We start from the raw sequence: 16773 nt of genomic DNA, 5'->3' as shown, positions 1-16773 counted from the left end.
CCAGGCCAGAAAAAACTTTCTGCACATCCAAACCTGCTCTAAATGGAAGAAGAAATTCTAGAATCCAATGGTGTAAATAGAATTTTCATGAAGATTATTGATTTTGAAAAATAATTTTCATGGAAAATTACTTAGGGCCAAACACTAGAAAAACACAGTACTTTTCGGGGAAATATTTGGAAGGAGATTCTCTCCCAAAAATAGCACTTGTTCCCGACTGGCCTTTCCTTGTGTCTCACTTTCAACAACCCACTTTCTTCAAAGTTCAGACGTCACCACATCACGAGGCCTAGTCACATCTTAATAACACTTGAAATGGTGCAAGAAAACAATTCCATTTTGATGGGGAGGTCAAACAAGACAGTAGGAATTGCACTTCATGGTAAGATCCTTAAATGGCATGGAAACAAACCCGTGAAGGACTAGCGCAAGAGCAATAGTAGGGGGTGAAGGAATCTAATTATTGGCATTTTTTTGTTACATGGGTACAAGTACTTACAAACTCAAATCAGAAATACATGTAGAACCTTGAGAATTTATATGGTGTGTGGTGGTGTAAACCCGTATTTTTCAAGAAGTAAGGTACGGCCCACATCTAGGATGATCCAAACCATCTATTTGTTGGGTCACAACGTTTTGTCCCAAAAATGATGATCCTAACCCTCCGATCGATATATATTATGGAAATGTTTTTTGGGGCACAACCTATTTATGTTATGGCATTGAGAACTTTTGCCCACAGCTTCCAAGCAAAAATGGAGAGAGAGAGAGAGAGAATTGCTTGTCTAAGGAATATATTCTCCACAAGTCATTGAAGTTTAGAAACTGGAAACGAAAAACCTACTCAGTGTACTATAAGGGAGAGGACAAAGAAAGAAAATGTAGAAACTATAATAAAAAACTAAGCAGAGAGAGCTTGAAATTTGCCTCAAATGGTTTCTTTTGGTACATATGTTGGAAAGATACAATGTAACTATGTAAGGCGGCTAAAGTCAGGGTCAAAAATGAAAATTTCATCTCCTTTTTATCAGTTTTCTAAACAGACAAATAAAAAAGAGATTATAGAAGAAAAAGATATCCTACTATCAAGTCTAAATCCACAAAATCTCACATTTGAACAAGCATCTTCAATAGGACGAGTTTTTTCTTTTGTTTTGTAGTTAAGCTTATTCATCACTACTATATTTCATGAGGTGCATTTTCCTTTTGCTGCCATTTTGTGATGGCTTGGAAGAAAACAACAAGAAGCTGAACGAATATTACTGGCTTCTTCCTATTTCAATCCAAAATCTTTTTGGGTTTTGTACATTAAGATTGCATAGTACAGACAAAGATTATATATATATATATATATATATATATATATATATATATATATATATATAGAGAGAGAGAGAGAGAGAGAGAGAGAGAGAGAGAGAGAGAGTAATATTCCACCAAGTCTTTTTAATTACAGATCCTAAGAAAATACATGGATTTGCTAAAATTTGAGGAAAAAAAGCTATTTTCTCAAGCACGCCTTTATCTTCAAAGAAATATCCATCACCCGTGCTTTAATCTTTCTAATGCAAAGGAGTGAAAAAAACAAAAGAAATTTGTTCAAACATCTTCAATAAGAGAATATTTTTATGTTGTTAAGACCTCTGCAGTACTACTATACTTGAGGAGATTAATGTAAGCCTTTCTGTTCCTGGATTTTATGAAAGCTCTACTCAAGAGAAATAGAACAAGTCAGTGAATCTAAAATTTATCAATAATTTTTCAAATCTGGGGTTTGTTGTACCTCTTTTCGAGGATGTTTTGTACCTCCAGCTTGTGCTCATTGGTTTGATCCCAGCATATACCTGCAACAAAAATAACAAAGAACGCTGTGTTTTCATGGATATTTCAATTTCAAAAACGCAGAGAGAGAGAGAGAGAGAGAGAGAGAGAGAGAGAGAGAGAGAGAGAGAGAGAGAGAGAGAGAGATTTTCAAAGTAGCAAACATTGAGAGGAATAGTGTGAATCCAATGAGAAAAGAAGTTCAGACAAAATGGGAAGCCATGAAAATTCTAATGGGATACCGATGAGCATGGGAGAGAGAGGGAGGGATTTTCAAAGTAGAGAGAGATTTTCAAAGTAGGAAAAACAAAAATGAGAGAAATAGTGCAAATCCAATGGGAAAAGGAAGCTTAGAAAAAATAGGAAGTCATGAAAATACTAATGGGGATACCCATGAGCATGAGAGAGAGAGAGAGAGAGAGAGAGAGAGAGAGAGAGAGAGAGAGAATGATTTTCAAAGTAGCAACAAAATGAGAGAAATAGTGTAAATTAGGAAAAATGGGACGCCATGAAAATGCTAAGGGGGATGCCCATGAGCATGTGTGTGTGTGTGTGTGTGTGTGTGTGTGAGAGAGAGAGAGAGAGAGAGAGAGAGAGAGAGGTTTTCAAAGTAGCAACAAAAAAAAAAGAGAGAGAGAGGTTTTCAAAGTAGCAACAAAAAAAAAAGAGAGAAATAGTGTAAATCCATTGTGAATAAAAAACTTAGAAATGATGGGAAGCCATGAAGATGCAGAAAAAATGGGAAGCAATAAAATGCTAATGGGGATGCCCATGAGCATGAGAGAGAGAGAGAGAGAGAGAGAGAGAGAGAGAGAGAGATTTTCAAAGTAGCAAAAAAAATGAGAGAAATGGTGTAAAACCAATGTGAAAAAGAAACATAGAAAAAATGGGAAGAAGCCATGAAAATGCTAATGGGGATACCCATTGGCATGAGAGAGAGAGAGAGAGAGAGAGAGAGAGAGAGAGAGAGAGAGAGAGAGAAGTGGAATCCCCATTGAAGTACAGGGCACAGAGATTCGAACATTCATTGATTTTCTTCATGTTTGATAGTTAGAAATTGCACTCTATTTCAGATTGAAAGGGTGATAAAATTTCTTGACAGAATAATAGAAAAATCTAACAGCTGCCATACGAATATTTTAATAAAAAGGGGAAAAAGGAAAAAAAATTAAGAAAAGATACCTACCTAGAGGAAAGTAACAGTGTAGGAGACAAAAAACCACGGTTCAGTACCCGAGAAAGAAAGGTCTCGAAAATAGCAACCACGTCTAAACTATGAGTCTCCAATCAAAACCCTACATATCTCCAAAACTCAAGCATCTTCCCATAACAGAAAACGAAGGACCTTCCAAATAACTAACACTATTCAAGTAAGTAACTGCATGCAAAGGAAAAACAAAAAAGGAAATCATGGGCACCTCAAAAGCTGAAATCAATTGAAATTTAAAACAACAAACCCTTCTTTTCTTCAGCTATGGCCTTTCTAGGCCCTCTTGGTCAAAAACCCTAATAAGAAATTCCTTAGATATATGAGAGAGAGGGAGAGAGGGAGGGCTAGGGTTTCTTGTGCTCCCATCAATAACAGTATTTAAGTAAATAACTGCATGCAAAGGAAAAAAAAAAGGAAATCATGGGCACCTCAAAAGCTGAAATCAATTGAAATTTTAAAAACAATATACCCTTCTGTTGACTGTTTCTTCAACTATGGCTTTCTATAGACCCTCTTGGCCAAAACCCATACAATAAATTCCTTGGATGAGAGAGAGAGAGAGAGGTGGATAAGAGGGCTAGAGTTTCTGCAAGAGGGGCTAGGGTTTCTTGTGCTCCCATCAAAGGGTGAAACTCCAGCATGATCTGGTTTTTCCTTGAGAGATTTGTGGGGAAGAAATAAATCAGATCATGCTGGCAGCTTCAACCTCTAGTGGTGCACCATAAGGGAAGAGAACCCCTCTTTGGAAGGAATCCTTCTCTTCTTTCCTTCTTTTTCTTTCTCTTCAAGGGGGCTTCTTGAGGGGAAGAGAGGAGGAATAAATAGAAACTGGAGGGAGGGATTCAATGACAATTATCTCATGTATTAAGTCTTTGTTTATTAGTTTATTACTTATTACCCAAGAATGAAAGGTCTTTGTATTAGGTAGTAAAAAGGTGTGGTCCCAAAAACAAAGAGAAATTGAATATTGTCATACCCACGCCACCACTATGCAGGTTTGAGAGGGTTTCTAAATTTACTAAGGACTTTTAATAACTTTAGTAGTGGTGGAGAGGCCCTTTAATGCTTCTACAGCCAACCTCTCTCTCTCTCTCTCTCTCTCTCTCTCTCTCACTCTCACTGTACACAAGAGAAACTGTGCATAAAACCAAGAGGAGATGTAAGGGGGACCATCTTACGTGACCTCTTTTTATGTTGCATAAGGTTCACAGACTCACAGAAGCAAAAGGAAAAAAAGCATCTTAACCTATCAAAATCATGTGACCCTCTTCTCTTTGTCTCATCCCTATGTGATGAGCATTTACTTCATTTCATAAAGTCTTCTTTTTTCCTTCAGAGAAAGCTTTATATGTAAGCATGTATTTCTATATATCTAATGCTTTTTTCTCATGTATCTGTGTAGTGCAGTGTGCATAAAAAGTAATTATTCAATGCATTATCATGTATTAAGTAAAAATTAAAGATTAGCTTATACCAAGACCAATCTTTTAGAAGTAGCTAAGACAACGATGTCTTTATAATGGCAGTTGCTTTGATCAGAACACTGTATGTATGTTTCTATTCAATTGGATTATCTTCTATATATGGTTACATAGTCACTTCATAGCCTTGCTATACATGAAGTGGTCCAAAAACGTACAAGGGTATTGTATGGAAAAAGTTTCAAAGGAATGGACTTTTATTGGATATTCTTAATCCATGATTAAATGTATAGTAAAAAACAAGCGTATTGTATGGAAAAAGTTTCAAGGTAATGGACTTTTATTGGATATTCTTAATCCATGATTAACTATATAGTAAAACAAGCAAGTGTATTGTATGGAAAAAGTTTCAAGTAAATGGACTTTTATTGAATATTCTTAATCCATGATTAAATGTATAATTATTTAGTTCTTATAATTAACAAATTTTTAAATACTTTATAAGGAAAAAAATGTTATATTATCTCATTAGTAAAGAGGAACGAAACTTGGCTCAGGTCGGTAGCAAGGGGTGTGGAAATATCAATTACTTCTGAAAATAAAAAGTAAGCATGGAATTGATATTTCCACACCCCCACACTCTTTGCTATTATCGGGGTCTGAGGAAAGTTCCTCAGAAGCCGACCTGAGCCAAGTTTCGTTCCTCTTTACTAATGAGATAATATAACATTTTTGTTGTTGGCAATATTTTCCGTAAGTGTCGACAAGTCCATGCACCCGTTTTCAAAGTCAGGACTTTTTTTGAAGCTGTAGGGCTTCCTGTCTCAAAGAAAATAAGGAGGTGGTAGTAGTTTTCACTTTATTTCATTATTCTTCTGATCTGTCTTAACACCTTTTAACAAATGAGTTCCCATATTTAAGTGATTTTTATAGGTATCCATATGCCCACTAACTCCCCATCTACGTGTTCATGTTTGTTACCATGTGAATTTTTAAATGGAGCGGCTTTGATAGCTCACTGCGATTTAATAACTAATTACAAGAAAATATAGTATTAGCGACCATTCTTTAGCGACCCAATTTAAAAGCGGTCTCTAATAGTACTATTTGCGACCCATTTTCTAAAGTCGTCTCCTCAAATTAGAAAGATACTTTTTTTTTTTTGCGACAACTCCAAAAATGGGTCGCTGATGGTTGTATTAGCGACGTTTTTCTTGTAGTAGCTAATACTTAATTGGTCGCAAAACGTGATTTTTTTTTGTGCCAAAAATTGGCATCTTGTGGCGCGAGAGCATTAGCTACGAATTTAGAATGTGGGTCACAGATAACACTTATAGCAACAACCAATGGGTGGCGCAAGAGTATTAGCGACGAATTTAAAATTAAGGTCACAAATAATACTTTTAGTGACGGCCTATGTTAGGGTCGCTAAAAAGGCTTATATTAAAAATAGGCAGCGATATTTCCCCGGCCCCTATCTAGGATAAAATACACCCCTTCTGGTACACACCCGGTACAACACACACACACTCTCTCTCTCTCTCTCTCTCTCTCTCTCTCTCTCCAATATGAACGGTTGGTCGGCCCAACAATTAATTTGTTTAAATCTTTGAGCAAGGTAGGCCCCACCCATGTATTTCAAAATGAGTCGTATGGCCCACACCATAGGATGATCCAAACGGTCCATTTGATGGGCCACGTTGTACATAGGTTGTGTACCAAAAAATCATTTCCAGGATGATCCTACCCCTCCAATCTAAGAGAAACTGCATATTATGGAACCTCTATAGATTAGAAGGTTGCGATCATCCTATGGAAATGATTTTGGGAACACATCCTTGTTGTTGTTGCAGTAACTATTATCCATTGTGATTTCTTTCCCAAGAACAACCTTTTCTTTTTTTCTTTTCTCTTTCTGAACCCGTGACCTAATTTTTAGAGTGAAAAGATGTATTCCTCTACAATTGCATCTTTGACATATTAAAGCTTGATAAATAGTGCATAAGTCCCCACTCTCGTAGAACTTTAAAAGCCTTGAAGGTATAAAGACCAAAACTTTGGTCAATGCCCTTAAAAGAGGTTTAGTCGCGTGGACTTTGGGGAACTCATGGGGACTTGAGGAATAATGCCTTAATTCACACATGACTTGTAGCTTCTACTCTAAAAACCCGAGTTAGTTGGGAGGTCTAGGATTTATTCCAAGACTCCACCAAAATCCCATTCTTTTGTCAAAACACTCACCTGAGAAGGGATTTACTAGGGCCCACCGCAAAAGGCATTTCGCGGGAAGTCTGTTGCATAAGAGAGCACCCACCTCATGAATAATGGCATAATCTGTTGGAAAGTGAGCATAGGTGGGTGCTCTCTCATGCAACAGACGTCCCACGTGCGATGGACCCTAGCAAATCGCCACCTGAGAATTATTCTCAAAGTTCTAATCGGCAGTTCTTCAAAGTTCTAATCGGCAGTTCTTTCCTTTCATGAAAAATGATCAATATGCACTTAATTATCTCATGAAAAAAAATAAGAAAAATAGAAAATTTTCTAAAAAGGACAGATCATAACATACACATCATGGAAAATTACCAAAATACCTTTTATCTCATGGAAAATTGATAAAATAGGGGGGGGGGGGGGGGGGGGGGGGACTCTTGCATCATGAAAAATGACCAAACTACCTTATCTCAATAAAAATGAGAAAAATGGAAAAACTCTTTAAAAATATAGAAATTCTAAAATGCGTACCCGTATATCATCAAAATGACCAAAATACCATTATCTAAAAGAAAATAACCAAAATAACCTAATCTCAAGGAAAATAAGGAAATGAAAAAAATTCTAAAAATAGGATAAAATCATAAAATACCGCTATGTCATGGAAAATGACAAAAATAGCCTAATCTCAAGAAAACTACCAAAAATATCCTTATCTAATGAGAAAATGAGAAAAAAGGAAAAAAAATGAAAAATAGAATAATATCCAAAATGCTCCTATGTCGTGGAAAATAATCAAAATAATGTTATCTTAAAGAAAATCTTCTAATACCCTTATATCATGGAAAATGAGAAAATACAAAAAATCCTAAATAGGAAAGAATCCTATGTCGTGAAAAATGACAACATGCCTTTATATCATAAAAAAAAATGATCAAAATATCCTTCTATCATTGTTTTAAATTTCGACCGAAACCGAAATTCGCCACCGAAATTCCAAATTTCTCCAATTACCAAATTTCGGTCAAAATTTTGTTTTAATGGAATTTTTTTTATTAAAAAAAATTGTTACAAAATTTCGGTGGGGTCCGAAATAGATACCGAAACCGAAATTTTAAACCTTGCCTTCTGATAAGATAAGAAAAATAGAAAAAAAAAATACTAGAAAACAATAAACCTTAAAATACCCTTATTTCAGAGAAAATAACCAAAATGCCCTTATCTCATGAAAAATAATGAAGATACCCTTATCTTGTGAAAATAACCAAATTGTCCATATTTCGTATAAAAAAAATGACCAAAATCCCCTTATCTCATAAAAAATCATTAAGATACCCTTTCTCCTGGAAAGTGACCATAAGTTTGGTGTGACTCACTTATTTGCATGATCTAATCAATTCATTTACCCTGTCATAGATAGACCCACGACATTTGTTTATTTTGACTTAAACCTTTTAGGATTTTACAGTCATCTATTTCTTTAAGAGTAATGCAGAATTTCAAAGACTAGGTACCATTGAAGTGGCCTATTGAAGAGTCCAAGACATTTCCCAGAGTCATCCACAGTCTACTGAACTTCCTCACAGTAACCCATAGTTTGCAAAGTACAATGTGGTTTCAAAATCCCTCACGACTAAGCCCCCCTAAAGAACTCATTCCAACAAGAGCACCGACAAAAGATACGTAGTTAAGTTACATAAGGCTAAGAATATGGTTAGTAATAGGGATTTTTGCTGAAAAATCTATCTTTTTAAGTTTATTCCCCAAAACATCACTTTAATTAATTGAAGTAACAAAAAAATCTAGATCTTAAAAAATATGGTTTTTTCCCTATAAATTCATTATTAGCAAAGCTTACAATTTGTTTAGATAAATTGATCACTTAAATTTGGAAAGATTCTGAAATTACCATTCAGGTTCGATTTTTAACTTATTGACCTGTTAGGTTCATTGTACTGAAAAGACCAAAATGCCCTTCTGCGACCTCCCCGGCTTCTACCACAAGTGATCTTCTTCTTCTGCCCAACAACGTATGAAAGATGTTTAACATTTCTCACTATCGTTGTATTGTTCTACTTCGTATTATACAATATGAAACATCCTCAATGCACATGAGAGAAGACACGAGCAACCTCAATAAAGACCGGAGAGGAATATCAACTGGCTCTGAACTTCTACAAGTATTTGTCATCTTTTTCCATCCTAACCCAATAACATTTTCCAATTTTGTAGCACAATCCGACCCTGAGAATACAATTAATAAAAAAAGTAAATACTGTATAGGCTTCTCTTAAATTGGATTATCTTCTGTAAGATAGAAGGGGTCCAAAAATAATTTTATTGCATGTATGGAAAAAGTTTCAAAAGAATGGAATTTTAATGGGTGTTCTTAATTCATGATTAACTGTATAATCCTTTTAATTATTTAGTTCCTTAGTTCCTTGAGCAGCCACATGTGATAAGATTGGTCGATGTTATAAGATTAATCAAGGGATAAATATAAAAACTACAAAATATTTTAACTAAGATTGAAAAGAAGCACATACCAAGTAATGAAAAGTACAAGCATGATGTTGATTTCCATCTTTGCAGAGCCAAAGAGTTCAAAGAAGGTGATGATATTATGTTCTTTCAACAAGTGTCTCTTAGGTTAGCTATCCTAAGCTTCAAGCTACAAAGATAGGATAGTGCAAAATTCTCAAGAAGGTGATTTCAAATGGACAATCACTCAAGCTTCCTGGCAATGAGTACTAGGAGAGTTGGGATTTGTGAGTAAACACTTAGAATAAATTATAAAAAAAATGCCAAGTGCAGATTGGTATGTGTTGGATAAAAAAAGGAAAAAAAATGCGTGTGTTGGAGAAAAAAAAAAGGAGAATCATAATTTAATTGAGGCTATTGATATTGGCACTACCATGTTTTAATAATTGCACAAACGAAGATTGTCTTTTCTGTGTGAAGTTGCTTATGAGGCATTTTTGGGAAGTGTGCTGCTAAGGAGACCGAGAGTGTAATAACCTTTAACAGATGCTAAATCTAGAAAGTCTATGCACCAATTTTTATTGTCGAGACTTTTTTTTATGCCTAGGCTTCCTCTCTCAAAGAAACGATTGTAGCCAATTTATTTCATTCCTCTCCTTACCTGCATTAACACATTTTAATTGATTTTCATAGTTGTCCATATGCCCTCTAACTCTATCCATCTACAAGTTTATGTTTGTTGCCAAGTGAAATTTCAAATGGAGCTACTCTGATAGCTCACAGCAATTTAATAAATAATTCAAAGGCTTAAGTGCCCACAAGGTGACCTATGCTCACAGAACATGAAAACCTTTGAATGGCTCGAACTTCGGCAAATGCCCACAGAACTCATTCCAACAAGGGCACCGGCCAACAAAAGATAAGTAGCTTGAGTTACAATAAATTCGAGTTTTCCGGGCATACTCTGAACCGAGGGCCTCCCACAACAAGCAATGAAAACTCATGATTTTTGGTATTTTTTTCAGGAATAAGAATCTATGCACAAGGGTCTAACCACATGGAAGATGTCAAGGTTACAGTTTATTCTTCTTCTTCGTGCCCCTTTTTATTTGATTTTCAATGTCTGTTTCTATATTTTTATGGTCTTTTTCTTCTTCCATTTCTAGATAATGTTGCTATAGGATTGAAATTAGTATGAGAAGAATGAAATTGTATTCCTGGACAACATATTTATGGGTTTTACATTGGATATGAAGTTAGTTCTCGTTCTTATTATTGTTTTTAATAGTATGTGCAGTCTCTCTGAAGTGGCGGATTCAGAGAGTCCAAATACTCAGTTGGTTGTTATGGTATATGGTCTTATTAGTTTTTTAAGTGAAGTAAGTGTCGGATCTTATTAGTTTTTTACGTTGTATATATTAGTTTTTTAGATAGCTTACTTAGTTAAGAGGGCTAACATAAGTGTATGGAGGGTCTATTCCTTCAATTCTGATGTTGAGTTCAATGATTTGCTAAAATTGATAATCAAACACTGTTAAATTCAAAACCATATGGCTGCATTGAAAATTTTTATTTGTGCATTGAGTAGATATTTGCTCGGTGCAATGGCCGAATCTTGTTTGGTTCTTTGTTGATTCAGTGGCATTTGATTGAGTCAAATTGATTGGGCTGCTATGCCATTGGGAGTCCATATATCTTGAGTCTTTTATTGGTTCATTGTTTGCAGATAATGTGAATGAGTAATATTTATGAGCAGCAAAACCTATTACTAATGCTCCACTTGGTTTTTTGGGTGCAATCGATCGAGCGGAAAATGGCATTTTACAGAGGTATTCTTTTGGTGGTTCTTGACTTCTTGAGGTGCGAACCCAAGGTATATGAGTCTCAATAGAAATCTGATGGAATGGATCTAGTTCTTTCAACTTTGTATTTACCTCATCGACTCTATTTCTATTCGTGCCACAAGTGAGAAACAATATGTAACTTAATATGTACATATTTGTATGAATATAGTACATCCAATACTTCTTATGTCACATTGTTATGGTATGTTATGCAATGACCATTGATCATGCGTTCCATAGACAAACTCTCAGAAAAAGACTGGTAATTACTTGATTTGTTTTTAGGTAGAGTGGAGAGCCAAGGGCAATGTGGGGTAGAGGTGTTGTTCTTGGAAATGTTGTGGAAGCATGATTAAGCAAATAAGTGTATGCAACGGATATTGGTCCTGATCCCCTGTTGAAGTTGTAGATTGGTAATGTGAAATGATGAATTGAAACACAGTTTGCTAAGTAGCATTCCCACTTTAGCCCGTGGTTAGTTGAGCGTCGGGAATTTGCCATGCTTTATCGGTGCATATTTGTACTTTAGCCGACTGCTGGGATAGGTGTAGTTTCTTGTAGTGAAGGCTAATAATATGGTTAGGGATATGAATTTTTGCTTAAAAATCTTTATCTTTAAACTCTATCCAAAGCATTACTAAAGATTAATTACAATAGCCAGAAAATCTAGACCTTATAAAATAAGGATTTTTGCCTGTAAGTCAATTATAGGCAAAGCATTACTCTCTCTTTTTTACTTTTTTTTTATGGCACCTAAGTGGGCTTCTACCCAAAATCACATTGGCACAGAGCACCTTCCAACTAAGATAAAAGCCTAATGTTAGAAGTATTTTGAAAAGGGGATTGATCTTTGGCTTACTCGAACCCAAATTGGTGCACTCGAACCCAAATCTGGTTAGTCGAACCAGAATTTGGTATTGCTCGAACCCAATTTTTATGTACTATTCTAAAATTCAAAAATGAGAATAAAGTGTAAAAGGTCACTTTGCACTCAACGATTTGACAAAAATCCCTTTGCAAAATTAGATTGTTGTTGAAGAAGGACGAACAGCTGAGTCGTGCCACATGTTCACTTTATTTAAGAATCGTATCTGTCCACTATGGTGCAACCGGGATCTGCGAATCAACGCTCTATGATAAAACAGCCCTAACAGGCTCCAGTAGACGTGAACTCGCTTACCTGTCTACTTCGAATCACTTCAGAACTATGCTCAAATATGGAACGGAACAGAGGAAGATAGAGCAAAACATGAGAGAAAATGTAAAAACAGTAGGTTCTCTATCAAACAATTTGCAACCTTCTCTGTAAAAAATACAATGAGTTTTTGTAGACACCCCATTTTGACCGAACCCCAATTTGGTGTATTTGAATGAAACCCTTCCAAATTAATGATTTAGTATCTCAAGTTTCTTCCTAGAATAGGTTCGGGTCCCATTTAGGTCCATCTAAAATTTTAGAAAAATCCGTTGCGGTTTGCATAGCAAACGAGAGGGGTAGGTAGTATTGTGTAAATTTAGTGCCACAAAAGGGGTGTGAATTATCCTGACCAGGAGGTGACCTGTTGGGAATAAAACAAGGGTAATTTGTTGCGGGAGGATGTCCCTGGGCAATTAGAGGGGCACGAATTTATTCCATCATTTTTTCCTTAAAATTTTTCTGTCGACCACCTAATATTGGCAAAAATCAAGTGCAAATATAACATGGAAGGGTTGTCCCATAACATAATGGGGGGGGGGGAATTATGTAAAATCTCAATAAATAGAGCTTAAGAGTTCTCATTTCAGATGGCTAATTAATTAGAGTTTTCATATGTTTCTTTTAAAGAGAGAAGCTGTGGGGATTTTAGTGAGAGAAAGTAGATTTAAGAAGTCCAAGCCCTAATCTTCATCTTCTCCGGTGAGATTTCGCCGGATTCCGGCCTTTTCGCTGGATATCCGACTGCCGGAATTCTTCTCCATCATCACTAGCATGTTCTCTTCCTTCTTATACTCAACCAAAGTCAAGATATATATCCTAAAACCCTAGATTTACACTCCAAAACCCTACATCTAACCCTAACTTCTTATCTTTACCGGCAAGTTTCGCCGGAATCCGACGATCTCTATGGAATCCGGCAACAATGCTTTGAAATTCTAGTGAGAATCTTATCTCATCACCATCATTTAGCCATCACATTGCATATAAATGAAAAATCAGGGGGTTTCTTCATTTTCTACAAAGCAACAGTAGAGCAAGAGAGTGATATCACTTTTTCCGGTGACTTTTCTTCTGAAAATTGAAGCTTCAGCCATCTTCTCCGGCATCACCATCGTCAACTCCCAATCAGTCATAGATCCATTCCTTTTTATTCCTACAAACCTCTTTGCAGTCATTACCATGATCTAAACGCTCAATTCGGACAAGAAGTAGAAGAAAGTGATCACTTATACCGTAAGTTTCAGGTAATTTTCTCCCTACATTTTCTTTAATTTTGTCATTCATGTTTAGAGTTTAGATGAAGATGATTATGCATGCTCGGTAGTTTTATTTAACAGGATGTTTGAATGTCATCTTTACCTCACTTTATCCCTGTTAAGGCCATAAAAATTGAGTCAAATAGTGCTTCTGTTTGTGCCCTGTTTGTTTGGGATTGTGAGAACTGATTGAAAAGCCCAACTTGATAATTGGACTCTAAATTGTATTGAATTTTTAAGCTAATAATTGGTTCAGAGCACATCATCGGCTATGACAATTTCACACAGGCCACTTACTGGTGGGCAGTTTAAAAGTCAGATTGGACTAACTATTTTAGTGGGACCTACCTAGATTAATCATGGCTGAGTGCTATTATAATTGGCTGATCCTAACAATTAGAACACAGTTAGTTCTAGCATGTGAAGTAGATTAAGCAAAATGGGGTATGTACATAATGGTGCATTGGACCATTCCTAATGTATGATCGAACAAAAAGAAACACGTACCGTGCAACTAATTTTCACCATGGCTGACTTATCAAATAGAATTTTTGTAAGGAAACATGGTAAAATTGGAAATGATTTCTAAGGCATGGCAATATTCATGCTAGAATGAATTTTGAGGACCTGACATTTAGGTCCCTTGTATTGTATACCTAAGTCTCTATTATATAACTTGATCTCTAGTTTGTAGTTTGTACTCATATCAAAATATCTTGTTCATGGCATTTACTGACATCTGATTCTTTTATGTGTTATGGCTCATTGCTTTTCTCAAATAGATTATACAAAGTTTTGAAACAGTAAAATTGTGAGAATAGACATTCTATAACAATTTATAACAACATGTTTTGGGATTCTTTGATCATCTTCATTTTTTAGAGCACATCCCTTCCTTTATTTCGATAATGACATCCCCTAACACCCTTTTGATATGGACAGCCCCCATAACCTTTTTGATAATTGCAGCCCATACACCACTTTTGATATGGATAGCCCCCATAACCTTTTTGATAATTGCAGCCCATACACCACTTTTCATATTAATAGCCCTCATCCCATTTCATATTAACAGCCCTCATTTTTATTGTTGAAACATGGAAATGCCATTCACAAAAAGGGTCTTTTGGGTCAATTTCATCAGAGTACTAGATTGATATGCGCAGTCAAAAGTGATTTGGGGTAGGGGCGAGCAAGGGAATGCTATAAACCCCTTTTGGTTATTCTTACATGAGTGTTGAACTGTTATGGGCACCCAAATGAGATATGGGTGGTTTTCTTTAGTTATTTTCAGCAAGCACTGGATTGATATGAGCACCCAAAAGTGATTTGGGTGGGAACGAGTGAGTGTTGGAGTCTGTTTCATTTGCTATTCTCATATGGGTATTGAGTTGATATTAATTCCCTTTCCTCTCAAGGGTGTAAGCTATCCCCACAACTACTTTTATAAGGCTAAGGAGGCAAGTTGTTTTTTTTAAGAGTTTTATTAGGTCTCTGTGTTTTGAGGTTACTTTGGGTTGGTGAAACATTCCAAGAGGAGATAGTGTACCTTCTACTCGGGTATAAATGCTCTTAGCATTTCCTCTTTTCATCTTCCTCTCTTTACAACAATGTGAATAGCTTGGAGCCCCATAGGAGACATGCTTTGTCTCATTTGTTTTAGGGGTGTCTTTTCCTTTAGACATATTTTATCTGATTGATATTTCACTTGTTTGTGATCATGCTAGTTTACTTGTTTGTGACCACGCTGATGTACCTGTTTGTGAGCACGCTAGTTTACTTGTTTGTGAATCACACATGTTTACTTGTTTAGCATCTTTATCTCGGAATATGTTCCGAACTACGTTAGCTTGATCCTCTCCCACGAGGTACGTAGTGCAGCTTGGGATCTTTATCCCAAGTTCAGTCAAACTTTTGTAAATATCATTTTAAACTTTTTTTGAATGAACAACTTTAAAACCTTGATTTCAAAAAGCTCTTCCTCTAGAGTTAAGGGTTTGTCTTCGGTAGAGTGTTTTGGTGGTTGTCGGTTTGCTTTAGAGTTAGGAGTTTGTCCTAGAGTTATAGGAACACCTCCGTTCGGTCAGTTGGCGATCCACATCGCCGATTGATGACTAGAATAGGATGCGTTAGTCCGCCCTTTGTTTTCCTTAAGAAATAGCCCAGTTACACATAGGTTATAGGAATCACCTGCATTAGCTTAGGGCTAATCTGCATTTAGTTAGGGCATATAGGGTGTCCTAAAATCCATAATCCACTGAAATTTAAATAATCGTACAGAAACCTTTAATAACTAGTCATGTCTTTTAGGTCGAGTTTAGGAAGAGGTCTAGATGTCTTAGGCATCATAGTTTAGAATAGGTGCGAAAAACTACGTTCCTCTGATTCTTGTAGAGGCGGGGATACGTAGGCTGCTTGGATGAATATCAGACCATCCAAGAGTCGAGGACAATTTTAGAACCTTAAGATTTGTTGTTAATGTTTCTTTTTAGAGTTCTGTGTTTGTGGTTATCATTTTTCTTATGTGTTTTTTTTCTTTTAGATTGAAATTATCTTCTTATTTGATCACTTACATGTTTAGCTGTAAATCTTTACTGCTTACCAGTCTATTATTTCTTACTTATATGCTTAACTATATTTCTTTTACTGATTTATCGCTTTTACTGCTTATTATATCTCATTTATTTACTTATTTTATTGTCCTGCTTATTCTACTTATCATATTCGTTATATCTTGTTCATACCTTATACTTTTAGCTGTAGTGTGCATGTGTTTGTCCACCAGAACTTAGACACTCATTAGAAATGTCACTCATAATCTAGCTATGCTCAGGTGACACACTTCTTTCATTTATTTTTTGTGTGCTTATTATTTCTATTATCAGGAAATGCATGCTTAGGTAGACGACTCCTGAGGATTTTTCCCATTTCATATGATTTTGCCTAAAATTTCTTAAAATTAATAAAAATGGCATAAGAGACCAAGTGTTCGCACTCGGGTGAATTGGGGGTGCTTTTCGGACCTTCTCCATTCATAATCAGGCACGAACCCATTCATTTCTGGTTATCCATGGTATACAGAGCATATTTGTTTAAGGATCCATGGCCATATACCATGGATGGCGACTCTGAGTTTGTTTAGGAACGTTTCGAATCCGGACTTGTTCCCGAATCGAGAGATATCTCTTTTATATCGTCACTCGTGCTATGATATGAGGGTGGCACCATTTTGAGAGTTCCTTGGTAGAGTTCTCCTTCACACGTGGATGATCCAGAGGCCGCTGGGGGCTCGTCCCCCACCTCTCTCTCCCGGATCGGGGTCCACAGT

At 36.1% G+C, this 16773-nt stretch overlaps 1 long non-coding RNA gene across 2 annotated transcripts; it reads right to left on the bottom strand.

Annotated features, from left to right (window-relative positions):
• Positions 1 to 1421: 1421 nt before the first annotated feature.
• Positions 1422 to 4137, bottom strand: LOC143880797 (uncharacterized). Of its 2 annotated transcripts, XR_013251790.1 has the most exons (3): positions 3501 to 3899; positions 1784 to 1844; positions 1422 to 1708 (listed from the first exon to the last, which is right to left on the bottom strand). It is a non-coding gene; the product is annotated as an uncharacterized LOC143880797 (long non-coding RNA). The 2 variants fall into 2 exon arrangements; XR_013251789.1 differs by having other exon boundaries at positions 1422 to 1844; positions 3501 to 4137.
• Between the last annotated feature and the right edge of the window lie 12636 nt (positions 4138 to 16773).

Source organism: Tasmannia lanceolata, unplaced genomic scaffold, assembly GCF_043159265.1.
Source record: "Tasmannia lanceolata isolate RefF3 unplaced genomic scaffold, GAP_Taslan_0.1 ptg000002l, whole genome shotgun sequence".
In the NCBI taxonomy this organism is placed as follows: Eukaryota; Viridiplantae; Streptophyta; class Magnoliopsida; order Canellales; family Winteraceae; genus Tasmannia; species Tasmannia lanceolata.
The sequence above is the reverse complement of the archived record's forward strand: the minus strand, read 5'-3'. Positions and strand labels throughout refer to the sequence as shown.